A 27,523-nucleotide genomic window follows, 5' to 3' on the forward strand; every position below is an offset into this window, starting at 1 on the left:
TGCTAATAGATTATATTAAATCAATTAAGTGATCTCTTGAAGTACAAAATACTGATGTCCACTAGATAACCTTAAGTGTATTTTGTAGAGCAGAGGTGAGTAGAGAAGAATACATACAAACTGCTCCATAGAGCATTTGCCTCTCTGACAATTTGTTGACTTCAGTTTTCAATAGCACTAACATTCCTTTAGTTCAATGATGTTTATCTCCTTGTCTCTGTGCACCAGGCAAGAGATCAGTTAGCCACATTGTCTTTTGACGTATCCAAATGTGTAGCCAGGACACAATGCTCACATGGATGCCCTGAAAAAACATATGCTAAGTTTTGCTAATGTTAGAACTGGCCTATCTAGTGTCTTTATTTTATGTCTGAGACACATTTTTTTCTAACTGGCAGATCAGTACTTGAACTGTACCAAGTATCTGTAAGAAGCCTCTAAATGCCATAATATCATAAAATTTGTCTTAAAAAATAAAAAAAATTCTACAGAAGCTGAGAAAAGCACAATTATAATAATCCGGTTAGCTTTCATATATGGTATATAAACTTAAACTAAAGCAACAAATATAACTCTTTTTTGTTTTTCCACTAAGAGGGCAGAGGAGCACTTTGAAGGGTTCTGTTTAAAACACTGACAATAGACAAACAGTTGCATGAGATACTTTTTCCTATTGATATTAACATAAAGTCAACCTTGTTTTTTTGTTTTGTTTTGTTTTGTTTGTTTGTTTGTTTCTAGCTGCAAGTGAGGATGATGGAGGACTGAAATTACAAATTTCACTTACAAATTATATCATTGTAAACGTGATACTGTCATAAAGGAAGAGTAGTTAACAATGAGTGCAGGCCATAAAAGAGATATCTATAACATTGCAGTACATAATCTTAACTTCTGCAGAAATCACTTCAAGGTCTCAAACAAAAATTGTTGCTTTAAAAAAAATATATATATAGTGGTTGGAATTAATAAAAGTAATTGAATATTCAGTCTAGGAGTTAAAAGCATGGAGTTAAAAGCATGTTTTCCTTCATCCTTTGAGATGGGGTGTAAGCGGGATAGGGAATGGGGAGCATACAAGGATTATTTATTATTATTATTATCTTGTATGATATTAATACAATTTAGTATCTGAAGAATCTCCAGTATCTCCAGTAATCTTTTCATATTAATATAAGGTAAGTTGTTTGGTAGTATGCTTACAAGAACAGTACCCAGTGCACTTTGGCCACAGCAATTGCAGGCAATGCTGTAGGCCTGGGGCAGAGTGGCTTGTGGACTGTGTATAGGAAATGGACCTGGGGGTGTATAGGTTGATGCTTGGCTGAACATAAGCTGGCATTGTGCCCAGGTGGCCAAGAAGGCCATAGACATCCTAGCTTGTATCAGAAATAGTGTTGCTAGCAGGGGCAGGGAGTTGTCTATGATTTTATGAATTCATAAAAAAAATGTCTAGTTATTATTGTTACATAACCTAAGAGAAATAGATGTAGTTCCATTACATGTTATCTGTTCATAACTAAACAAATTAATGTAATTGGTAATGTCTAAAACTGAAGTTCAACACAGAAAAATGAAAGAAAAATATATATCTCTCCATCTTGGATTTGCAAACCATTTTAATCCTCATTATTTATGCAAGTTAACTTCAGTGAAATGTAAGCGCCCAATTTTCAGCCATTATGCTTCTGCAAACACTCAATATTAACTCTTTGCTTTTATCATATTACCTAAATTCTGCCCGAATATATAGATTATTAATAAAACATGTAAGGTATAGGATGTCTAGATTAGAAATATGAAGATGTTATGATAAAGTTTATATTCTTTTAATCTGAGCCCCAGAGTGTACATTTTCCATCATGCTCAGCTGATTCAACATCCAGCTCATGTATTGCATGGCTTTACTACAAAAAGTTACGTCACATTAACTATCTTGTATTTCAACAGGCAAACACAAGACGCTATGTAATAGCTTCAGCTGCTCAGTGGTGTGGTGATGATATCTTCTGTCTTATTATGGCTGCTTGGATGCTCCAAAGAAAGATCACTTTAAAGGTTTCTAAAGCTGCATCTTTTATAGCATATGTTTAAAGGGATGTGAAAATCAAAGGGCTTCTGTCATTTCTGGCTGAAGGCCAAACATCTTGGAACAATTCAGCAGAGAGTTTAAATTGCTCGCTCCATCATCTGTAGTGGGATAAGTCTAATAGTCAGAATTCTTCTAAAGTGATCAAAAATTTATGCCCAGGCAGGCTCACTGCATTGGAGATACATGCAGGGTATTAGGAGATAAAACTTCACTTTTGAATATTTCTGCCACAGTTTTTTGTCTGTTGCTGCTATAATTTCAGTACAACTTGACAGCTGTTATAAAGATTAGTAAGTAACTGTAAATAAGTTGTTTACTGAGTAAGTTTGTGCAGGAAAAATAATTAGTGAAATTAGTGTCAGTGTTAGAGACAGTGGATCACTTTGGCAAATCTAAGAAGGAATTCAAAGGCTAATAAAGAAAAAAAATGCGCATCTCACCCTTATTGGCCCCGTAATAGGTAAATCTCATCAGTTAAGAGAAAATCTTCCATTTGAACTAATTTTTATTGACTTGTTAGAGTTACAGATGTTTCTTGTGGAAAAACAGATAAACTAGCAAGAGTTGCTGTATTCGGGTAAATCTTAGCCAAATGCTGCTTTGACCAGTATATCCTTTCTATAGTTTGTGAGTGACTTAACAGTCATATAATATAAAGGCCCAGTTTTCTTCCACTTCTCTTTAAAAACATCATTAATCTTTATGTTCTTCAAATATCTAAGAATGGTTTTGTTGAAGTGGAGGAAAATACTGCTTGTCTTGATTGCAGCTGGGGAAATTGTAACCAGGAAGGAAGAACTGAGTTTCAAATGGTGTGTGCCAAATATGAAAGGTGGGGACTGAGAGAGGAGGGCAGGCAGGCAGGTGGGGAAGGGTTGAGGCATTGACATCACGCTGCATAAGTGGAAGGATGCTCCATACAAAGCAGAACTCAACAGGAGGCTGCTGTGGTCTTTACCTCCACAGTTGATAGTAAATTTGCACCTAGCATGTATTTTTTGTTACATTACCATGCAAATGAACTGAACAATATTAATAAACTTCAGGGGTCATCCTCCTCTCTACTTACAACTAGAACTGTTTAATCTGTTGTTCATTTGGTTATATCAGCCCCCACAGATTATTCAGGCAGGAGAAAGAAGTTTTTATCCATTTGTGCTTTTGGATTTCTCTGCCCACTTCTCTCTCCAAGTTTCATAACACACTGGGACAAGAATTCAACCTCAACATTACAGTGAGATTAAGCATGCAGATCTGTGGTTTTTTTAATGTATTACATAATCACATCATTAAATAAGTTTTGATTATATTAATAACAGGCATTCCCTATTAGACCCTTTGCTTTTCAAGTTGCCTTGGATACCAATAAAAATACTCTAGTAAACACATGCTGAAAGGTAATTTTCATGTTCTTACTTCTGTATTTCAAACCTAAACATTGCAAGCAGCTTCCTTTTAGCATTTGTATCCATTCTGTGTTTATTAGCAATCTGTTGAGAACAAAAAAATTTCTCAGTCTGAGTTGCTTTATCTTAAATAGTGGACGGTCAGAGCTAGCATTTAAAACTATCTATTAGCATGTCAGTTGAAGTGATGTTGTACTCCCTCAAAATAGTAGGCCTATTTTAAACAAGACTGTGATTTATGATTCAGAATCACAATAACTCTCTTTCTAAGCTAGTGAAGATGACATCTGGGTAGAGCAGATCTAGGCCTATTCAAACCACATAGATTTTGCTATTTATAAATTCAAATGATCTGCTTTCAGCATTGAAAGTGTTTCAGAATGACAAAAGGAACTGATCAATGGTGTGCAACAGGCTAACTCAACCACAGGCTTCACTGGCAATGTGCAAGAGAATTTCTAAATGTAGCAATTTAGAAAACTGCTGGTTAGCCTCTATTCATCTTGTGCTTGGTTTGAACCAGAAAATAAATTCAGCTAAATGATAGTTCTTATATGTCAGTTCACTATAAATTTGTTTAATATTAATAATTATATTTCTGAGAAAATTAAGAATTATAAAAGCACTCGAATTTAGGTTTTAGTTGAAGCTCTAAGAACTGTGGTTTTTGTCACATACAGAGTAAGAAAAGGCAGCAGAAGGGTCTTTGCAGGCTGAAGCCAACTTGATTAAAACTGAAGCTACAGAATCCAAAAGAGCAAAACTTTCACTGACTTCAGCTGAGAAAAGGAAGACACCCAGGAAGTACTTTTGGATGCTATTACAAATATGGCACAAATGTAGGAATTGCATGATCTGAGATCTGGCTTAGATTATTTGAGTGTTTTTTTCTGTTTTCTACCTGACTATGTGACCAACTAGGACCAACTAGTAGAAGTAGCATTTTATAATAGGTGAACTGGAAAAATTCACACCGAATTTACTAATACAAAATGGTGAGTCATTCTATTAGCTTTGCTACGGGGTTTACGTATTGGATCAAACTGCATACACAGCTGTGCTAAGAAGCTACAAGCTTAAACTTTGCCATTACTCTTCAAGAGAAGGAAGCTGCCTCAGTGAAACTAGTAATCCTGCACTCACTGAAATCTACCAGTGCCTTCAGTAAGGACAATTTTTTCTTCTGGAAGAGGCATTTCCATGGGTGATGAATGATGTAGAGCATTTTTTTATGACAGTAAATGGACACTTAGTGTACATAATTGTATTTCCTTCGTATCGTTCATCTTAAGTTCAAGATGTGTAATTCATTTAGTGTTTTATAAATTGTTATTTTGAAATTGTGCCAGAAATTAGAACAAAAGTTGAAATGACCATAATATTATACTTTAATATGGAGCGCACATATAAACAGAACCGACTCAATTCATAATTCAAACTTATTATGAATAAGGACTGAAACATGCTGAAGAGAAAAAAAATAAGTATATGATTAATTATACAAAAAAATAAACTGAACACATGCAATAAACTAATTAAATGCATACTTGCTCTTAGATAAATGTTTTCCTTCTCCAAAAGGAGATTTAAGTTGTACTGATAATTAAAAACTCCTGCTAATAATACTGAACATTAAATATTCCTATAAAATATTTAATGCAGTGAAAGGATTTGTAATACAGGGAGCTGCAAAAACTTCATATTTCCTTTAGTAGTATGTGCTTCAGCAGTTTTTAGATATGCAGTTTTCTAGAAAATTATATCTTCTGGATGGCACTAGCCTTGTGATCTTTCTGATCCATATTGGTATTGAAACTCTTCCAGGGTATTTGGAGTATTTATATCTCTTGCACCAAATGGAAATGAATTTGCTACATGATCAAAATTCATGAGAATAATAAATTATCCCTGTTTATTCTTTATGCTCTAGGCATGCATCTTTGAGACTTTTGATGTGTAGTTAACAGGAAATACTACCTTTAACTAAAAACAAAGTTAATTACATGCAGTGTGTCATGCAGTACTCACTGAGTACTAGACCTTGTTGCTAGGTTAATGAAGAAAATAGAGTAAGGTCAATGAAATGTTTTTTAAATAAAAACAAAATGTTATTTTAAAAGGCAATTGAATGTAAACTTTTGTATTAGTCTCAGTTTACTTTTTGCAACAATCCAAGGATGCTCTGATCACTTCATCAGTACATGTACTGGGCATGACATATCTCCTTTTCCTGTTCTGTATATTGGATATTCAAGGAAACCTTTGAGTAATCAGAAATCTGGTACATGTCGACTAAATTAAAGAGGATTCCAAACTACTATAGGCACTTAATTTTTGTTATTGTTTATATTTTCAGTAACATCCAAAGAACATGCTCACTCAAATTAAGAGTCGTATTGAGTATTTTATCTTATTTACAATTGTATTCATATTTAATATTTATGTTTATGCCAATTTTTGGTGAAAACAGAGGTAGTTCTGAACTGAAATATTGATTCCAAATTCTCTTAAGGTTCTTGAAAGAGAGAAGTAAATATTCAGATTTTATTTCTAGTGAGATTCTTATTAAAAGGTATTTATTTCTACAGTAATTACTATGAATCTCAAACTTCTAAACACAATTCAACCCTGAAGTCTCCTAAAACCAAAAATATGCTGTCTGCTATGCTGAAATAAATATATACAGTGATCCAAGAACAGTAGCAAGTATTTGTTATTCAAAATTATCACTCCAGAGACTTTGTGGCAGTATTTCCAATTACTGATCTAACTATAGTTCAACGTTCACAAAAAATGGACAAAGCCATATGTGGCAGGTAGCAGTCTCTAAATTGAATCACTAGGAGATTTCAAAGTATTAAACTGGGCATGGACAAGATCCATAGTTTTATCTCTGATCTCTTTTGAGCAGGAGTAAGGTAAGGATTTTTTCAATAAGTATATGATACCAATTCTCTCTATAGATGAGAAATAAGAAATGGTCTCTAAGCTGTTCCTAAAGAATTTTGTTTTGAACAGTGGTGATTACATTTTTCACCTGGCTGTGTAATCTGTATACCCAGACAATACCTTTAACCATCTTTTTTCTTTCATGAAGCCATGAGGGCCTTTTGGAGTGAAATAATCTATATAATTTTTCCTTTCTTGTTATGTTTTACCTAGAAGAGCTTTTTTCACTTTTCTTCTGCTTATCTTCCTAGTTAAAAGTAATGTTTCTAATTGGCAATTAACCACAAGCCTACACCAAAACCTCCTGACTAATAACAGTGTTGTTGATTTCAATGACATACGTTTTTTAAAATCTCTTAGCAACACTTACAAAGAGTGTTCTGGACTTTTTTTTATGATGTCATGGTGAATTTTATCATTGTTTATGATTGCATAGAGTGTTAAATGCCTCTTGAATAGTGAAGACTTTAATATCTAAAGTGTCAGTAACTGTTATCAATTGAGAAATCCCAATGAATGCTTATGTTCAAGGAAGTAATTTTGGCAACAGTTTTTGTAGTTTGTGAAAACGCAAGAAGTCCAACTCAAATAGGGGGTACTGATCAGATCAGAAAAGTTCAGCAGGAAATTGAGATCTTGGATTTGACAAATGAGCATGGGCTTTGTGACTCAAAAACAGCAAGCAGCCAAATGAAAGACATTTTTTCTTAGAAGAAAGTGTGGTCAAGGAATGTTTAGGCTGGGCTGTGACTATCCTTCCTGACAGAATGGAAATTAAGTCTACAAATAGCTTCTATCTAGAGGGCTAACAGCAACAGCTCTGAGTATTTGAGACTCCCTGTCTTTGCACCCACAACTGGCTTGTAGAGAATATGAGGAATGAGAAGGCTGTGGGGTGTTTTAGAGTATGATGTTTCTTGTGGCTCCAGTTTAATTAATCATTTTGGCTGATTAAATGTCATGAATGCTATAGCACAGCCCAGCTTTGCATTCTTATGCATTTCTTTCCTGAGTTCATTTAGTTTGGAGTATTTATTTCTTGTCTCAGCTCAGTTTAGAATATCCTTTTCCTCTCAAGCTTTCAATCAGCCTCCTATCAATTTCACCATTAAAGAAAAACTTTCTTCAATATTTCAGGAGTCATACAGTGTTTCTACTGTTCTGTTAAATTTAAGCTGCTGGGAATGGTGTCAGTTTTTTTGTTTGTTTTGTTTGTTTCTGTTTTTTATGTTGTTTTGGTTTTGTGAAAATATATGGCTTTTTTTTTCTGTAGGATTTTTGAAGTTCTCCCTAGAGTATCTGAGAAAAATCTTTCACATAGTTTCTGGCTTCTTGCTCCTCTTTTTTAGCTCTATACACAACAAATGCCTAAGTTTTTCTCTCAATACTTTTTTCCTCTCTGAGGAAAGAAACTTTAAAAAGGCTTCCTTTTCCTTTGGTTCCTATCTAGTTGTCTCAACCACTCTTTTATCTGAAATATTCAGGTAGTGCAGTGGGAAATATATAGAGATATTTTTTCATTTTCTTTCAGGTAAGTCTGGATGATCTCACAATAAGCTACGAATGATGTTGCTGCCTGCATACTGATCCCTGCATGCCAAGATGCCTATAGGCACGATGCGCCTGTTGTGCAAACTCTTCTGAGATAATCTTGCACCTACCACACATCCACTTCTATCCCTTCTTCAGACAGAATCCTGGGAAGTTCCTTGTAGCATGAACATCCAACAGCATTGTGCTCAGGCTGTGGGTTAAAGTGGTTTTACAATTACTGCCTTGAACTCACAGATTAGCACAGAACAGAATTTTACTAAGTGGTTTTAACTGTCAAGACAGAAACATTTGAATTTACAAGTTGCTGAAATTCAAATGGTTTCACTGTTATGCCAGTAAGTTTGATGGAAATTGTATGCTACCAATTTCATAGTAACACTCCTGTGATGGCTGCCTTGTAAATAAGTTCTTTCTTAAAATATCACCATTAAAAGTGAGAATCATCAGAGATATGCAGATAATTATCTCATATTTCCGTTCTCAGAAGAGTAGATTCTGGCAGAAGAGTACATATTTGGTAAACACCTGTTTTGGGGAATGATGATTTGTTGTACCAAGTTGAAATGGTCTTTAGTTTCTTAGTAGATGCTTTATAGTTGACTGGTATATAAACAGTCACGAAGAGTTACCTTGAAAACCAGGTAAAGGTTGGTTATCTGCTGCCAGAAATTGAAGCCCATATATGTAACAGAAGTCAGAGGAGTCTGTTTTGATGAGTTAGAGCTTCTGGTTTTTTGTTTATTTGTTTGTTTTTTATTGTACCAGAAAAAAAAAAATGGCATAAACACAGTCTTGGAAGTCTAGTAAGTCTGGAAGTCCAGGAGCCTGGTAATAATTAGCCCTAGGAAATCCATTGCGTGACATATGTGCCCTCATGGAAGTGCACAGAGGAGAATGCAGGATAATGCATCTTTTTGGAAAAAGTAGTTCCAGAGATTGTTTAGTTCAGTGTAGGCCTAGGGACATGAAAGATGTTTTCAGTCCTTTATGTAAGCCCTTAGTCCCAGATGATCTAGCTCCGTGCTCAGAGAAGTCATAATTACTAGCAGTGTCTCAGCTACCTTCTGTGATTCTTCCTAATCCATCCGCTTTGCATTTTTTTCCTGAGTCTGACACCTATCCTTTCAGAGCCTTTTTAAGGCATCCAAATTTATGGTACATAATTAGCAAAGTTACACCTCACAGCAACAGCTCCTCAGAATTTTATGCTGAGCCCCAGTAGCAGCAGCATGTAAGGTGTGTTTGATATTCTGAGAATAGGAAAGAAGAAATCATGATTTTATCACCGATGACAGTGGTTGAAATGAGAAGAAGCACTGGAGTTTCTGAAGTTTTCATGTAAGTATCTGGCACTTTTTAGATCCAAGTTGATAACTAATGTATTTGATGGTACTTAATTTTGATAAAATTTACTAAATGCCATAATGTTTCTAAAATAATAAACAAGTAAAGTGTTACTTAGAAATCACATTTTCTCAGAAAGAAAAATAATTCTATTTATATACTTCTGGTAGTTTACTAAAAAAAAATAATAAATTGCATTATCAGTGGAATCAGGGAACAGTAGTATAAAGAATATTTAATCTTTTCCTTTTGTACACACAAGGAAAGAATCCGGGTTGCTTTAACCTGGGGTTATATGGGTTTCAGATTGTTCCAGTGATGGATAAGGATGTGATTATTTGTGACAAATATGAATTTCTTGTAGGTACTTATGACAAAAACGTGGAGAAGTGACAAGAAAAGTAGCAGACATTCACACCACTGGGGAAGTTCAATCTGATTTTGAACAATATTTAGTTCAGTAGGAGTGTATTTGCCTTATTCCTGATGAGATTTTGGTATTTTTTTGGACAGATTATGATCTTACCACAAAAAAAGCATGACAAATGCAGCAATGCAGCAATTGTATCTAAACTTTAAAGACATTGAATCTGGATTTCTGATTTCCTAACCCTCTTCATTATGAAAAATATAGGATACATAAACAAATCCAGTTATCTTCCAGCAAAAGAATGGTCATATCTGGTAGCATTTTCCAGACAAGCGAGAAAAAGAGGTAATGTAAGAGAATAAAATGATATTTTGCACTATGATTAAGTTTTTTGTGAGGTATTATATATGACATTAACTGCCATGATAAAACTGTCAAATTTGGCATCATAAAGTGTTAATAAAATTTATGATTACTGATGGGTGCCTTAAAATGTCCTTGATCTATCCTACTTCTTTTGTACCTACCTCTCTGAGATTCTACATTAGTATTCTTTTTATTCTATTTTTTTTTTTTCATTTTATGAAGCTATCCACTGTTTTCAGTCTATGGTAGAGCTCATATTTTGAACCACGGTAGCTTGTTCTCTGTAATTTTAAATTATTTGGGGGCTTGGGGGAATAATAGTTTGTCTTGTTATATTAGCTGTCTTTATCCAGGAGATTCTATTGAAATTGGAAATTTAAATTTGAACTATTAGGCAGAGTGGGTGATGGTTAGGAGAGTCAGTTGAGTTCACTATGGTGATGTGGGCTTGAAAATGAAGTTCTTGTTAGAATTAAAATTTGCAAAACATTTGCCATTAATTTTGCAAAATTTCTCTTCAAGATAGCTATGTAAGCCTAGTTCTCCAGCTCAGTCTCCTGGCCTCTTTGACTTTTGTGCAAATTCTTACATGATACATGAGATGGTGCCTTCTTGTACATACTGTGTAACTTAATTGTTGATCTTTAAAGTTCTTTTCACTAATTGTGTGATGAACTGTAATTGCCTGAGTGTAAGATGATCCTAATAGGTAGAGAATTTTAACAGTAGCATCTGTTAAGTAATAAAGGTAAACTTATTTATTAAGAAAAATAAGTCTTTTATAATTTGAAGTAATCAGTGTACTTCATGTAATCTGGCAGTAAATGACTGTGCACCCTCAGGGCTACTTAAGTTCAAAACCAATTTGGTAATCTTCCAACTGGAAATTACAATAAATTAAGATCATTTCTCCAAGGAATGACGTAAACACTTAAGTAATGGAGCTCTTCTTTTTATGTTGAATCACATAAGTAAAATTAGAACCTGCTTAATTACATCTATACTTAAATGTTTCAATTGGGCATTTAAGTACCTGCACTGGGAGTCACAGTCACATTTTTGTTTGCAGTAAACCCCCAAGCAATCAAAGCAGACCTGTCTGTTCTGCACCAAAGACAGTGGGAGAAAATCAGCTAAGAAACTAGAACATCTTTCAAAAAAATATTCTGGCCCTACAGTGTATTTTTATTTTTCCATTTCAGGCTAAAGTGTATAGTGTTCTCTGTTATACTTCCCATCAAAAAAGAAAATATCAGTTATAGTGACTTGTAGTTGGTGTTTTTTTGTTTTGCTTTTCAAATGGCAAGGTTGTAGGAAATAAAGCTAAGTGTGTTCCTCCAAATCTCCAAACAATTTTGCAAGGTATCTTATCTTCAAATGAGAGACAGATGAGTATCCCAACTTCACAGTTCCACAATACTATGTGGGATTGTGAAGTTGGGATGTCTTTAGCTTTCTCTGAACTCCTAGAATCGTGAAATATAAATACTGTCATTTTATAGCACGACTACATGGTAAAACTCTTTTTGATTCTTGAATTTTTTTAATCAAAGAGAAAAGTCCTTTAGTGACACAAAAACAGACCTTTGGAAATACATGTTTACACAGCTTGAATGTTGATACTTTTTTCACATTTAGGTCCTGCAAGAGAGTCCTGCATTTGAGACTCATTCAAACTTACTATTAATAATATTACACTAAGAAAGTTTGGGCCACTGAGTGTCTTCTAAGACTGCAGGCATGTGACTTTGGGGGATTCTTTGCTGTTCAGTTTACTCGTCAGAGTACTTAGTCTCCACTCCATGATCCCTAATTTTCCTTCCTCTTTTAAGAAAGTAGGATTCGAAGTTGCTTTCTCATACAGGCTGAATAGGTAGAGAAGGCAGACAGTACTGCACTGAACAGATGGGAAAATACAGTTGCATCAGAGAATTCATTCAGACCATTAGATTTTGTGAGAAGGAGGTACCAAACACACGTTTCAAGTTCATCGCAAGTTCAATAATGTATGAAAATGTCAGGAGGAAATGTATTGAACTTATAGATGTGTCAGTCATGTCATTCTGGGCACAGAAAACTACTTTATCTTCTTACTCAGTACTGTTTGATGTTGTTCTCAGAAGTACTTTAAATATGATCATATACTATTAAGAAAGTAATATAAACTAATTTTAAGCACACCTTATTTTAAGTTCATGAATATGCATCTAGGTATCTTCTGCCTCTGGACAAAACATCTGTGATTTTCAATGCTTGCATAGCATGATCATATTCCTAGGTACTCATTTCAAAAATCTATTATTCATAACAACATATGAGTAATCCAAGAGAACCTACATGGCTGTATTGTTACAAGTAACAATTAAATTCATGTACACAAAATTGGATGGTCCTGAATTGCAATTATGCTTTTGCAATACATCATTATTAGGTGAATAAAGTTGTAAATGTTCTTTTTGTATTTTGCAGAACCAAAACATTGGTGGATGAGAGAGATTAAGAATACAGAAAATAAAGAAAATCATTTTTTTCTTGCCTATTTTCACACAGCATTTTATGCTTCATTGTATAGGTATAATCGACATTTTTGAGAATGTAAAAGTGGTAAGTAAAAAAAAAAGGTTGTTTTTAAAGACATTCTTACAATGGTGAATTTCAAAAACAAGGTAAAAATATTTTTATAGGCTTCCTTTGTTCTGTACAAAAAGGAAAGGTAAAGATGAGAAAAGATGTATTTCAGGCTTGTTCAGCAAACATAAGTTTTTTTAAAAGGATTTATTCTTCTAATATATGCTGTTCTAGTGCATGAAAATTTGGCATTTCAGAAAAAGGATGAGAAAAAGCTAAATCCATCTATTGTGTACAGGTCATAAAAGACTAAATTTACTTAATCCTTGCTTAAGCACTTTGTGAAGTCACTGTTTTATCTCAATGGTGAGAAACTTGCTTCATTGAAATAAAAATTTTAATACAGTGATTTGCCACTAGATTCAGTAGAATCAGATTTCCCCCTTGCAATGCAAAGTTATGTAGGGATTTCGTTTATTTAGTATGCCTATTATAAGGTTTTAGAGATGTTTCTTTAGATTTGTACTCATAAATTACAACTTTTACTGAGAATCCTGACAACATGCAGTTCTAGGAAGTAAATTCTGTTTTAGAAACATTCAGTGCAAATATTCAAGAAACAGAATTTAAAGTCATCATGATTGTATTGGAAATCATCTTAAACATGAGGAGATGCCTCTCTTTCCAAATTCAGTGCAGTGTCCCTTACCTGGCAGTATATTTTCACTGGCATCCATGTGAATTCACTGAGCTGTTTTAAATGTCAGAAGTGTTTTTTAGGGTGAGTTAACTTCCGCTGTACTCAGGTGGCCATATGAATCAAAATACAAAGAAACACCGCTACATGTGTTTAAAAGGGTATACACATTCTAACAATACCTCTAAATGGAAAAGTATAAGCAAGATCTTTAATGCTGGAGAGGTTGTGTTTTGTACTCCTGAAGACTAAGCACGCAATAACCTGTTTTATCAGACCACTTTGAAACCTCGTTTGAATGCAATTAGACCGTAGGTTTCTTAATAGTGACCTGTGCTTTGCTGTGAGACTAGTCCTTTTCCTAGCCACAGACAGAGATTTAGATATTCCTGGATTTAAGCAAATGCTTGGTAATATGGCCAATAGTTATGTCCTGATTAATCAGATTTTCCACACATTCTGTTCAGTACACTGTTAAAGTGCTACTTAAATATTGCTATTTTGAAAGGATAGATCACTTTTGAAAGGCAGGGAAAAAGAACTCTGGAAGAAAATCTCAGAAATATCTTTATATCTTCACTCATTCTGCATGATACAGACTGTAAAATGGAGACTTCGTTCTTACTGTCTGTTAGTATTTCTGTTACAAGAGCACCAGTAGAGCACACTCTGATCGATAGGTTCCTCTGTGTTAGACATTTTATCCTATTGTCAATACAATCCTACCTCCAAAAGCTTGTGATCTTAAATTCCCGGTCTTGTAATAGTGACCAAAAGGAGCACTGAGGAAACTAAAGAGAAAAAAATATATATAACACTATAATATCCAAACTTATCATTGGCAGCAGAAGTGTGATGTGATTCAGAAAGTAAAAGCAACAAGCATTGCTCTCAGAAGTAGGGAAGAAGAACATCAAGTTCCTTTTGTTTATATCCATTCTGCAGTGTATAGTGTGCCAGCTAGTACTCCAGAGTCAGAGTACCCTTACCAATTCCATTATAAACCCTACTATGGAAAAAATTGTAAGTCTACTATAAATGTTCACTCAAGGCTGATCAGTGCCAAAGAACGTTTCTTTTTCCACTTAAAAATTGTATGTGGCTGCTGTTTATAGATACTAGAATTACAAAAGGGGAGAGAGAGAAATTTTCAAAGCCATAAATTGGAATTGAACATCCATCCTCCATGGCTTGGAATAATTGTCAGTAACTTTAAAACAAAAAAGGTGAGGGAAAAAAAAAATTACACCATTCCAGTATAGCGATTTTGATGAACAATGAATTTTCTCTGTGTAAGATTTTTTTCTCTAAGACCTTTAAAATTATAATTGACTCTGGGATTACATTATTTAGGTGATTGAAACTTTAGGAGGACGAGTCGTTAGAGTTTCAAAACTGTCTTCTATAACTTCTCCTTCATGCAATTTTATACCTGCCCATATTGTCATTTTTAACAGCTTCCTGCTGTGATAAATTGTAATGACCATCTGCCTATGATCACCTGCCATCTGTAAAATATTGCAATATACGTTTTGAAATTGAATAAATTAATCTTTGCATGATAGACTTTTCTACTGTCTTCTTTCTCATAGACCTCAGTAATATTTCTTCTAAATTTGGCTGTCTCCTAATTAATAACATTAAGTACAGAAAGTTAGACAAAGGAAATTAATTTCCAAGTTACCAAAGGATAAAGAGTCTGAGCAAAATATACAAAATACTGACGATTCAGGTCTCTTGTTGCATCTCCATTTTCTGAGATTTTACAGACATTACAGAATGTAACATCTATATTTTCTTTCTTCCTATGTATTAATAGCAAGTACATATGACATTATTAAACCCTATATATATTCTGGGTTTAACAACGATTCTTAACCTCTAGTAAGACATGACTACTCCACACTGACCTTGGTATAAAAGCTGCACCACACTTCTTTAAGAATTAATTTGTTATGTGCAGTCTCAGCTCAGACACAAAGAAGTAACAGTAGTTCCATATGTGAGCAAAAGGCAACTCTGATTTCCATACAAAAGGGTTCTGACCATAAAATGTACAACTGAAAGATAATTTTCATAGCAGCTGTACAGTTCAAACTTCCTGATCAATTTTGGTGCTGCTGGTGAAGAACCATCTTGTAAAAATAGATCAGCGCAAAATTTTCACTCACAAAAGGATCTAAGTCCTTGGAATAAAACTAGAGGATGGGTGCGACCTAACTCCAACCTGAGGAATCCTTAGGTTTCATGGGAACAAAGTGATTTCTTATAGTGTACAGAGCATCTTCCTTCTCCCTCTAAAAACCTCAGACACTAAAAGGGAAAATCCCGCAGTGCTGCCTCTTAGGAGAATAAACAAATAGTGTCTAGATCAATGAAATGTCTTTAAACAATTTGTAGTTAGCAGATCAAATGCAGATTTAATGATGGCTTTGTGCCTTCCGGTCTCCTTATTGGCCTTTAAGTCAGAAAATAGTTTCAGAAAGGAAGAAGGGACCCATTAGAAATGTGAGGTAAGTCTTATCTCATCTAGCACTGTCTTATTATTTCCTGTATCCATATATATCTTGCCATACCTACGTAAGTATGAAAGGGAAAGTGCTTGGATATTTATATACAGATGATACATCATTTCATGTACGCACACAAATATATATCAATATTGTATATATTGTGTGTAGTGTTGGTTTTTTGAGACATGAAAAATCTACTTTTCAAAGTAGCATATGATGGGAGGAACTTTTTCCCCCATGTATGACGTGGCACTGAAATATGAGGTGCATGATTTTTGCAGGAGAATAACAGCTTTAACTACATTACATGTTTAAAATCCCTACTGAAGATAATATAACTTTACTAGCTCATTTCTCCTGAGGCATCAACACCATTTATCACTACTACTGCCATCTGGCATGACTGAACTATCATGATCAGCATTTTATGTGGAAATGAAAGCATTCAGTATGGTCTCTCTTCTCTAATGCTCTGAGGTCAGGTACAATACTGCTCATAGCAGAGAGGATGCATTTTTATAACACACTTGAGAGACATCTATTTGATATTTTTTTATAGTTTTCTAGCTCAAGACCAGACAAGCTTTTTTCTTATTTGCACTGACCTGACATGGGGTCATGTGCTGCAATAATAATCTCAGATTCATTCAGATAAGTTTTATTATGCTGCAGTATTCAGAAGACTACATGCAGCTGCATATTTACATGCTGAAAAACTATTTTCTAGCATATTTGTTTTTTGCTGTTATACTCTTGAGATTAGAAAGGCAATAAGATCATTTGTCCAATTAGTCTTTTTTTTTTGCAGTGTTTCCAACTATAACCCTTGCTATGAGTGTTAGAAGTTAACAACACTTTAAATCATTTAATTTTCCTTTTTCTAAATGAAGACAATTTCTATATTTTGATATTAATTTCAAATAAATGTCATTTTAAGAAATAGTAAATATTTTCAAGGAAAAGATATGAGATATTCACATAAAGTTACGTCTGTATTTGGATAATCATTTACTAGTTCATGAAGGTAAAATGCTGAAATTGTTCATTTTTATTCCAATAACTATTAAAAAATGAGACTGCTATTAAAGTTGTCTTTATACTGTCTTTGGGAATTTTATTCAGGAACATGGATGTACTCACAGTACTGTTATACTACTGTATTTGATGAAAGATTTTGGGGGAGAATGAAGCAACTTTGTTCTTAAATTATACCGATTGGAAAAATTGGAAAAAAATCTCACTAGAATTGGGATCATTTTTTTCTCAAATAAATACATTTTGCTCTCACATGTTTCAGCCTCATTTGTGGAGTAAGGTAAGAATAAAACTGACCTCATAAAATAAAGTTCAGACTTTCTTCGTTCATTTTTGTGTGATTTTCAGAGATAAAAGGGATATCTTGCCAAGCAATTTTTAGTTGATAGATATAAAATAATGTGATAAAAAGCAATTAAGGGAGACATCATACAGTACTTACTTTGCCAGTCCATATGTTCAATAGTAGCCAATTGTGTTCATGTGCAGGTTATAAAATACTTTAAAAAAGACAGTGAAACATGTATTTATATAATGGTGTTCTATCAGTTACTTGCGTCTTTGTATCAAAACATGAAGCCTCTTTATGTTTAGGTTTTTCCCTTAACTCCCTGTTTTGGCCCTATACAGTAAGGCAGTGAACAAAGTACTGATAACACTCTTGCTAAAACAGATTACTGACTATAAATCTGTCTCACACTGAGGGTTGAAAAAAACTGGTAACAGGCCCTTGGTTCAACACTCAAGGACCAATTGAGCATGCATATAAAAGGCAACCTATAACATATATTGATATATATGTATTGATCATCTTACCCTTATAAATAGTGAACAGTCCAAGAGCCCCTCCTTTGAGGTCTCCTGCACAGCAGCTGGCTTCATGTCAGGATATCCATTTGAGCAGAGATGCCTTTCAAGGTTACACCTGCACAAAGATTCCTTCCACCACAACATTATGATGCCTTGCTGATACTGGTCCTCAGTAAGCAACTATATGTTTGTTTTAGGGTTGTTAACCTCACTAAGATTGCATCTGAGATTGATTGTAATCTTTGTTAGCTTCACCAAGATTATATCTTAGGTTGACTGTGCACATACATTTCCTTAGACATAATAATACCAAATACAGAGCTATTTATATTACTACAACTATTCTGAAGAAATTAAAAAAATAATAATAATAAAAGACAACTCTGCTAATATGGAAAAACTGCATTTTTAATGGTCTGTATTCTAACTTATTCTCTGAAAACATACATTTCAGTATTTATTGAAGGAATTAACATTAGCACAAACTTTGAGAATTAAACACAGCTGACTGTAGAATGGCAAAGAGTCCTAGGGGAATGACTCTTCCTAGATTTCAAAAATACTGTGGGAAACCAGTGGGAATTAACTAATCATTCACAGTTGGCTGTGGGTTTTTTTGGATCCATATATGCTTTCAATTTTTTCCCATGAGATAAATATGATTTATACACACTTTAAAGAAACTCTAGATCAAATGCAATCAGTTCTACCAATAATTACAAACACAATTCATCAGAAAGATTTGCTTTTGTATCATACAAGGTCTGCTCCAAAAACAATGCCTCCTATTTTATGATGTTGGCCCATGACATCAGAGATGGATATTGGTGTTATGGCAGTAGAGGTTGAACCATCCCACCAATATTCCATTGCATGTTGTTGTCGTGTGACAGATGGCAGCAGAGGGGCAGTCTGACAGAATAGTGTCTGACATGGAAGTGTGTATGAAACAAAGGTCTGTCATTGAATTCCTTCATGTGGGCAAATATCGCACCCATTGACATTCATTGTTGCTTGCTGAACATTTGTGGAGACCAAATATTGAATGTGAGTAAAGTGAGGCAGTGGGTGATGCATTTCAGCAATAGTAACAGCAACAGTGGGTCACCTTCGCTGATGCTGTTTTTATGCATGTGGCATGCAGGCTCTTGTTTATCGCTGGTGAAAATTCATAGTTAACGTTATGACCATGTTGAAAAATAGTGTTTTGTAGCGAAGAATTTGTTACTGTGCTCTTTATATCTGTTGTAGTTTCCATGGAATTAAAATGGAGACATTACTTTTGGAGAGACCTATGTAGTTTAGTTTAGTGTAATAACGTACAACAAATTCTTCCTTAACAAGAGAATAATTATCAATTTGTAATTTTCTTGAGGCAGTTTTGTGTGATTTTGACACAGAATTTTTGTTGTTCTGAATGATGGATTTGAACTATTAACTGTCTGGTGAGTTTTGGAGTTTTATTTGACCCATGTTTCTCACTCCTGAGACATCGAATATTTTTTTCAAATTATTTTTCAGTTTCAAATAAGCACTACAGTGTGGAAAACTATGAAGAGTACCTCTGAAGGACATACATACCTGAGTGAAAATAAGTGACTGTGTTAGCATATTTATGCTTACTCTTAGTTTATATACCACTTTCCTAACACAAGATTCTATACAGTTGGACTTATGGCCATTTCTCTAATTCCCCTGCAGTTCTGTCATGACAAGTTATATCATGAGGTAGAATCAGAATGTCAGTTGATGCTAGTGTATTATTATAAATTTTTGATGGATTGTAATCAGAAGTATCTATAAAATCTACTGGTTAAGACATTAATATAAATTACATCAGGAGTTAACTTGGATTTTTAATATTCCTAGCCTGGTGATTACATGTCACTTTAAAGATTTTTTAAAGCCAGATTTCAAATACCTATCAAACACTATGCTTTTCTGCATCAAACACTATGCTTTTCTGCAGAAACATCCACAAGAGCTTATTTTTCACTGCTTTCTGGTGGTACAACTGATGCCAGTTTTTTGCAGAAAATATACAACATAAATGAGCTGAGACAAGCTAAACAAACCTCTCAAAATCTAGGACATGGCATCCACTTTCAGAGTGTGCATGATCATTTGTAATACACTGAATGAAATCCATTATGTCATCTATGTGCAATGAGGCTAGAGAAAACAGGAACATTACCATTACTGAAGTGTCAAAAAGCAGACCTATTTGCGAGCATTGAGGTTGAAGCAAAGAAGGGAACGTTCTGCACAGAATAACCAGCTTTGCCTAACTGAGCCACGCTTGAGTTATGTGTCAAACAAATCTCAGGCATCCTAGCTTCAAGGACACATTTCATAGCATGTCAGTGGCTCAGCTTTTGCTGGATTTTATCGTGTTTCAGAGCACTGTATGGTGGAAAGATGATACAGAAGAATCAAAGGATACAGAGAGGAACCATCTCTGAATTCAGCGAAGGCAGGATTGTACTCATTATATCACTTCAAAAAGTATTTATTTTAACTACTGACTGCTGCCAGAGTATTTACAATGTATAATTCTATTTCTATGAGAGAAAGACATCCTGTAGCACCAATACACAGTGCTATGAAAGTTTCAAGAAACAGACATTGCACACTTACAGCTAAAGATCTTTTCCTTGGTCTTCTGATTGCTGTGTGTTAAGATAATGGCTGATGAAAACTGAGATGGCCAGTTTATTTCTAAAAGGAGTTTTGAAATGGCTGTGATGTTGAATCATGAAATACTTTGAACAATTTCCATTGTTATTGTCTTTTTTATTTTTTTGTCAGTCTATGCTTTATCTACTTCATAGAGCCATTTCCCTCCTTACTTAGAAAAAAACAAATTATAACACAAAACTGACATAGAGAAGAATTTTTTTTTTTAATTAATATACTGGGACTGTTCACATCACAAGGTACCAAAACTCTGTAATTTACCATTAACATATTTTGGTGTTTATTAGTCAAAAGGTTTTACAATAAGTAAAGTATAAATATGAGGGGGCTTGAAGCTAGATAATACCTTCCATTGTTGGGTTGGTTATTTTTGGCAAATGAGGGAATATATCTGAAAGCAAATTCAAAAATGTAAAAAGATTTCCAGCTGAACTTTTCCCCTAGTTTCTTTCACCAGCGTTCTCGCAAATTGTTCTCCACTTCAGTTATTATTTCTCATATTTTCTTTAGTTAATATGTGTCTCCTGAGGTTGGACGTGGATTCAACTATTCCCATCTACTTCATAAAGGCTACAATTAAGGCTGTATCTCATTTTAAAAGCTCATCTATTCTTTGGAAGAATATTGGACCTCTACTAATCAGTAAATGCAGGGAAAAGAAAAATGATTCAGTGCTTACTGCAGAGGAAAGAATGTTAGCTAGTTATGACACCTTGGGTCAATTTAGTTTCACTTGGGATCTTTAAGAAAATACCACTCCTTGATTGCTTCCACTTATTTCTGCTCTCATATGACCTCTTTTCTGTCCTCCTTGTTCTCTCCTTTCTGCTTCTACTTTTAACCACATTTCTTTTTTTTTCTTTTTCTCTTGCTTTTTGGAGAGTATCTATTGAAATATTTAAAAAACAAACTAAAGAAAGAAACTATTGTTCTTTTTTAGTGTAATTAACAGATTGTTTTTCAACTGATGGAGCTTGAAGACTACTTCTAAATCCGTAAGTTTTCCTTATCATCAATACTTAAGACACTGAGAGCATAAAATTATGTTAACACTCAATATAATATAGGTAGGCAAATCTAAAAACTAAAGCAAAGCAGTTAGATTAAGCTTCCAGCTTCTTTACACTAGGCAGTCAGACAGTTAGTCGTGGATCTATGAATAATCTGGGGATTTAATTTTTACTGGAACTGATACAAAATCTGAAAGAATAAGCCACCGTTTTTTATCGTGGAAGAAGTATGATGAGGAGAACTAGAAATAAACCAGACATAGAACTACACAGAGAAATTAAACATTTTAAAAATGATGATAGTACTTATCAAGTTCAAAATGGAAAGATGATTCAATCTTTAATCTTGAGTTTATCATTTCAAATGTCTGTGTAAAGAAGTTATGGTTCTAGTGCACATTTTTTAAACTATGATCAGAAATATAAACCACATCAATGTAGAGCAGAAATAACTACTTTTGCTGTCTATAAGTCTAGAGCAATGAGCTTTGAAGTAGAAAACTGAATTTGTGATAGGTTTAGTTTCAGAGGTACCCTGTCTAAGAAACAGCTCTGTATAAATTCAGGTTAAGTTTTACAGAGGCATAGGAAATACTTTGCTAAGCTAAAGAAGATAAACAATGATTCCTGGGCATGACATAAAAATAGAAATAGGAAGATACTAAAGGAAAGCGAAAGAGTAGAAAAAAAATCCACTGCAGCTAAGATTCAGAAAATGCAGAAGAAATAAACAAACTACAACCTATCTTCCAAAAAAAAAGGGCACAGATGAAGAGTATTATACCTTAAAAAAAATTAAGTACATACAGTATATGAAAACACATATGTGTTCTCATATACTGTATGTACTTAATTTTTTTTCTCTAAGTGCAACAGAAGCGACAAACTATAAAAATCTGCTACAAAGTTTGAGAATTATGATACTACACATAGAAATGAAATATTTTACCGATTTTTGAGATTTACTTTACAGGCAAGGCGTCATTCTGACAAGGTCAGGCTTATGTTGAGACCTCCCAAATTCTGTTCTAGTATTGGTTTCATAGGTAAATTTCCGAAAGGAGCAATCATAGGTAAATTTCAGAAAGGAGCAATGAACTGAGAAGGTAGTTTAGTGGTCTTGAAGTAAAGTGGCTTGTAGATACTGCTTGATCTTATTTGTTTAGTTCTCCCATCAGAATCTAACAGAAAAAAAAAAAAGATTTGAGGTAGCAAAGCAAAGACTAGACAAAGTTGTAGAATTATACTGAATTGAATTTGATGTTTCTAATTCATAAAATAAAAAGAGGAAACGTTTTAATGCTTACAGAAATTGGAAACTGGGAATTTCAATGACTATAATACATGCTGATGTTAGAGGAACTGAAAAATTACAGACACATAAGGGCTCAAAAAAAAAAAAACTGGAGAAGAACATTCCTGAAACCGCATCTAGTTTATCAAACTGATGCAATGCTCATCTATGACAAAATGCAACGCCTACCTAGGCAACATTTTTATAGGCATGTGACTCAAAGCTGTCACTTTGAAATTGAAAATCCAAATTATTCTGATAACAAGAAAAAACAGTGTGGTAAATCTCAAGTTACTTCTGGGGATGTCTGGTAAGAAAAGGTGAATGATCTATCTAAAATGAAAACTGTATACATTAAGATGATAACGGATCATCTTTTAATCTGTGACTTCTATTTCTCTCCTCGGTTTCAGCAAAGGTCAGTGTTTGTGCACAGAAGTACAAGAAACATTGAAAGACAAAATAGACACTAATGCTGCCTGAGAGGGATTGTGGATCTCTTGGCAGCAGTACGAATTATAAACTGCACAATGAATTTCAGATTTAAACTCTATTAGTAAATTTAGTCAGTGGATAAATTGCAATACTTAAAATTGTGTCTTATGTAGCAGAGTTCTGCAAATTGTTATATTCTTTGCCTGGAAAAGGAAGATGTGAGATTAAACATGAGCCCGGGCAGCTCTAAATCCATGTCAGTTTCAGTTTTGATGCTGGGTACATTTGTTCCATTGTCTTGATTGTTTTGAGGTGTTTGAAAGTGCAGAACCTCATGGATCATTTGACAAATGTGAGTCCAACAGATCATTGGGTACTAGGTGCACATACAAGAACAAAAGGTCAAAGATGACTTTGTATTTAGAGACAAAGCTCCTGATACGTGAGATACATGTATTTACTGAAACATAATAAAAGTGAAAATAATATAAATTAGGGCCCTTTGATATCAGCAATAGCACCCATCTCTCTGGCTGTTATTAATTCCCTCTGTTCTGTCCACTGTAACAGACAGGCGAAGATTTCAGGAAGTCCTTTGTTTGGTCCACGCAGATCTTGAGGTCTTCTGCCATATTTTCAGAAGGGGACCAGACACACCCTTGTGTGCAGAAACATAGGTGCTTTTACTTGCATTCACAGGGAGAACATGAATGTCTGAGCTTATTTCATGCAGTTTATCAGAGATTTAAGTTTCCACAGTCATGGTGTCTCATTGAAGCTACTCCTATTTTTATACAGTTTATCCATTTTCGTTTATACAGCTCTTCGTGCTGTATAAACAAATCTCTACTATTCTTCCCTTAATTCCTCAATCATCTTCCTCCATTCTGCCTGCTGCAGAGCAGTGTGAAGTGCTAATAAACTCATTAACATATCTTCTTTGTAATTAACCTGTCCTTCTCTCTAACCTGACTGTCTACACCAGGAAGAGGGATGTTAGGTAAATCAATTTGCAGCAATCAGAGTCTGTTTACAAGCATATAAGAAGTTTAAAACAAATAGTATGTTAAGAAGACCTCAATAGAGAAATAAGTTTTATTACCAGCTACTGAAGTGGTAAAAAATGACATTTTTTACTAGAATATCATCTGTGCTGTACTTTCTAATGCCCAACCTGGGAAAAGACGAGGAAGATTTGCTAGAAAAGAGAAGGAAAAGGTGCTGCTGGCCAGAAAAGAGAAGAGGCAAAGATTATTCTGAAACAGTCACCTTCTGGAAGGGCACAGCATCAGCAGGACCATTTCCTGACAGCAACCTTTGAATGAAGAATTAGTTATTCTCTCTTGCTTGGAGCATGCTGCTTTGCATAGGTGGGTCTCTTAGGGAAACTCCTGCTACAGAGTGATTATCAGCAAGGGTATTTCAGGGATAGACTTGTGCTTTATTCTATTTTATTCAGGTAGGCATTTTTAAAGAGAGATTTTATTTTTAATTTGTATAGTTGTGAGTGAAACAAAACACTTTTATATATCTCAGGCTGATTCAGAAAAGGAACTTATGTGTCACTGTGCAAAATATCCCTTGGTAATGCCTTGCTTAAAGTGATTAATCTCTTGAGTGGAATCCAAAATCTGGCAGGAACTATACCATGTAGAGACGTATGTTAAATCCATTCCCTTTACAGAGCACAGATGACCTACCAGAGTGTTTTGGTTTTACACCACAGCTAGCTGAGCACCTCAGTGTTTTGCTCGCTCCTTCCTCCTTTCCCAGGGGGAGCAGGGTATGAATAGGAAAAACAAAACAAAATAGAACTAGAAACAATGGTGTGTTATAAACACTGTTTTCCTCCTAAAACCAAAACATACCATCATACCAGACATTCTGAAGAAAAACAGCTCTGACCCAACTGAAACTAAGACACTGAGGCACTGGCCTGAACCAGTGATTGAGCACCTGGTGAAGGGGCCTAGCCAGCCATGGGAACATAGGTGAAAGAAATTCACCTGTGCAAGTAGAAGGTGTGGAGCCAGTTACACCCACTCCCTAACCTCATTTAAGGGCTGGCCACTGTAAAGGAAAGTTCTATGTTTGGAGTTCGCATTCTTTGGAATGTTTGGTAAGCCTTGATCCTTAGAAAGGGGTAAGTAATTTCTCATTTATTATTTGATTGTGGCCTCTGTTTTTCTTGCGTAAGTCTAAACTGGTTTGAAGTAACTATGCGTGCTATCACCTTTCTTAATGCCTAACATCCAAACTAAATCTTCCCTGGTACAAACTGAGGCTGTTCTCTCAAGTCTTATTGATAGTTACATGGTAGAAGAGGCTGACCCTCATCTCCATACAACCTCCTTTCAGGTAGTTGAAGAGACCTACAAGGTCTTCCCTGAGCCTCCTCTTCTCACCAAATAATCCCAGTTTTTGCGGCTGCTCCTCATAAGGTTTGTGTTCTAAACTCTTCACCAACTTTGCTGCTCTTCTCTGGGAGTGCGCCAGGACCCCAGTGTTGTTGTAGTGAGGGACTGAGTATTCAAGGTGTAGCCTCACTGGAGCTGACTACAGAGGGTTGATCATCACCCTAATTTTGCTGACTATAGATTTCTGATACAAGCCAGGATGCCGTGGGCCTTCTTAGCTATTATTCAGCTGGCTGTTCACTAACGCACCCAGACCCTTTTCCTCTGTGCAGCTTTCCAGGCACTCTGCCTCAAGTCTGTAGAAATGCATGGTGTTGTGACATAAGTGCGGGAACTCAGCACTTAGTCTTGTTACAGTTCATGCAGTTGGTTTCAGCCTATTGATGCAGCACATCCAGATCCCTCTATAGGGCCTTTGTTTGCCCAAGCGCTTCCTTCCAACTTGGTGTCATCTGCAGACTTAATGGGAACGCACTCAATCTTCTCATTCTTTACCCAGCAAAAAGTGTACCTGTCCAAGCCAAGGACTGCTTGCTTCTCCAGAGGAATATTGGGGGAGAAAGTTTTAAAGGCTTTGCTGAAGTCTAGGTATATTACATTCTCAGCCTTTCCCTCATCCACCACATGTGAAGCCTTGCCACAGGAGGAGATCAAGCTGGTCAAGTATGACCAGCATACACAAAGCATCTCACAAACCCATGCTGACTGGGCCATATCCTCTGGTTGTCTTGCAAGTACCACTTGATTGCAGTCAAGACTATGTGGTCTACGGTGTTCTCTTATACCAAGGTTAGGCTGACAGGCCTGTAGTTCCTTGGATCCTCCTTCCTACCCTTCTTGTAGTTGAGTTACTAAGTATCCAGTCATCTGAGGCCTCATCACTTGACCAGGACACCAATGGTTATTTGAAGTTTTTAAAAATATTCACAGGTAGCTGAGCAGGGATTTGCAGAGCTATAAATTCTGGCTTAAGTGGCATCTTCTAAGTCATGCTCCAGATGTTGAAGTCTTATGTTAAATCAAGCTACCTAAACCTTAGTAGGAGTGGCATAAATCCAAAAAAAGTGATAGCTCTTTATTCCTCAGATGCAGAAAGAACAGCAGAATCAGACGCTTTTTTTTTCCTCATCTTTCCAACAAGTAAGTGTCTAATAAATGCCTTACAGTATTTTTCTTAAGGAATGGTAAGAGTTGGCTTTAAGAAGTTTTCAGAAATCCTAAAAGTTTATTTCTAGGATTTTGCCAGTAATCTAATGTAGAAATTAGCTCATCTTCATAAAATGATTTTTCAAATCTTTTAAAAAGACAGAATCACTTTTTTTATTCCAAATAAAATTCAGGTGCACACTCTTGAGTGCACTGCAGCTGTTTGATGATATATGGCACGAAGGATACAGTTCATATGCTGCTCAGTGACTCACAGGAGAGAATGTCCTCGGTGTGAGGAGATGCTGTCAGCTGATTCAGATTTTGAGTGCATTTGCTGTAGCGGCTCTTAGTAATTTTATGTATGTACACGTATATATACATCTATACATATATATATATATGAGATACCTTTAATAGATATAGATAATAATCTCCATGGTGTTTTCTTTTTTGCTTTTCACTGGTCATCTGTCTTGCTGGGAGTTTAACACTGGTCCTGCAGATGTAAAGCACTGATTTATTCTCGTGTCTCTGTAGTTGGTTCAAATGGGAATGCAGTCAAAATTTAGTTCACCTTATTCCTACTGTTTACTGGTTTTGTTCCAGAGCAAATGTGAAGTACTTCTTTGAGTTTTGCCACCAGGAAGTGATTTTGGTGTGCCTGGTTCTCACTATGTGGCAGGACCTGCCTGCCATTTTCTGTGATGGCAGGGAGGAGGTTTGGAGGAGCAGGTGGGCACCATTCCTGTGTGGTATCTGAAAATAAGTCTGTTATTCTTCTTAACAGCTCTGGACACCATGGTGGTGCCTTTGGAGA

Source organism: Cyrtonyx montezumae, unplaced genomic scaffold, assembly GCF_038088225.1.
Source record: "Cyrtonyx montezumae isolate F1298 unplaced genomic scaffold, pur_monq_1.0 scaffold_2, whole genome shotgun sequence".
In the NCBI taxonomy this organism is placed as follows: Eukaryota; Metazoa; Chordata; class Aves; order Galliformes; family Odontophoridae; genus Cyrtonyx; species Cyrtonyx montezumae.